The 1348-nt window shown below is 56.4% G+C and overlaps 1 long non-coding RNA gene across 1 annotated transcript; it reads left to right on the top strand.

The window, feature by feature from the left end:
* Nucleotides 1-265: 265 nt before the first annotated feature.
* On the top strand, nucleotides 266-1007 carry LOC116530868. The gene is made up of 2 exons (XR_004260157.1): nucleotides 266-337; nucleotides 496-1007. It is a non-coding gene; the product is annotated as an uncharacterized LOC116530868 (long non-coding RNA).
* The last annotated feature ends 341 nt before the right edge of the window (nucleotides 1008-1348 follow it).

The raw sequence follows: 1348 nt of genomic DNA on the forward strand, positions 1-1348 counted from the left end.
GCCTGAACCCAGGAGGCGGAGGTTGCGGTGAGCCAAGATCGCGCCATTGCACTCCAGCCTGGGTAACAAGAGCGAAACTCTGTCTCAAAAAAAAAAAAAAAAAGGAAAAAACAGTTGTAGACTCAGAGGTAACTGCTATGTAACCAGTATGTGGCCTTGGGCACATCTCTTACCCTTTCTGAAAAGGCACCTCCTGGCATCCAGGAGGGTCCAAAAGATATTCACCTCCCCCTGCTCACTGAGTCACCCACTCCACGCACCCCTACAGAAACGATGGCACAATGAGAAGCTCGGCTTGGATGCTGGGGATGAATATGAAGATGAAAACCTTTATGAAGTGAGTGAAGGGTGGGGGCAGGGTAGGGGCAGGTGTGTTAGCGGTTGGGTGGGGGGAGGGTCCCAGAAAGAACAGCATGGGGTTCCCTCTAGGAGGGGTTGGGGACAGGGACCCCAGGTGCCAGAGTGCTGATGTTCACTGCCTCGTTTCCACCCCAGGGCCTGAACCTCGATGACTGCTCCATGTATGAGGACATCTCCCGGGGCCTCCAGGGCACCTACCAGGATGTGGGCAGCCTCCACGTAGGAGATGTCCAGCTGGAGAAGCCGTGACACCCCCTCCCCTGCCAGGCTGCCGCCACCTGCAGTGCGTCCAGCTCCAGGGTTTCTCCTCACTTCCCTGGGACATTCTTCAGCCCTCCTGGGGGATTCCTTAGTCATCTTCCCCCTGGTTGGGGGCGGGGAGGTAACCTCACTCTTCTCCAGGCCAGGCCCCCTTGGACACCCCCCGGGGGTGTCCCACTCTTCTTCCCTCTAGACTGCCACACCCCCCGCCCCCTAACCCAATCCTCCCCCTGCTGCCTTTCCCAGGCTCCCACCAACCCCAGCGGGTAATGAGCCCTTAATCACTGCCTCTAGGGGAGCTGATTGTAGCAGCCCCGTTAGTGTCACCCCCTCCTCCCAGATCTGTCAGGGCCACTTAGTGATAATAAATTCTTCCCAATAGCAGACCTTGGCAGGAGTCGTGGATCTTATGGGAACCGCCTCTGCCACACTTCCCTTAGACCCAGAAGTCCCAGCCCAAGCCACCCCCTGCCCACTCCCCACACCTGGGACCAGGTAGCCAGTTTGGGCTGCCACCCTGGGAAAAATAGGACATCTCTTTGGGAGGTCCCCAACCCAACTGAAGGACTGGTTTGGCTGTATCTGCAAGGTCTCACCCTAGGGTCACGTTTTCAAGCAAGAAGGAGAGAAGATCAATATAGGTGTGCCTACCAAATTACTTATGCTTTTTTTTTTTTTTTTTTGAGACAGAGTCTCACTCTGCTGCCCAGGCTGGAGTGCAGTGGCC

The sequence above is a fragment of the Sapajus apella genome, unplaced genomic scaffold (assembly GCF_009761245.1).
Source record: "Sapajus apella isolate SASKATOON/1434 unplaced genomic scaffold, GSC_monkey_1.0 scaffold68, whole genome shotgun sequence".
NCBI classification, from domain to species: domain Eukaryota; kingdom Metazoa; phylum Chordata; class Mammalia; order Primates; family Cebidae; genus Sapajus; species Sapajus apella.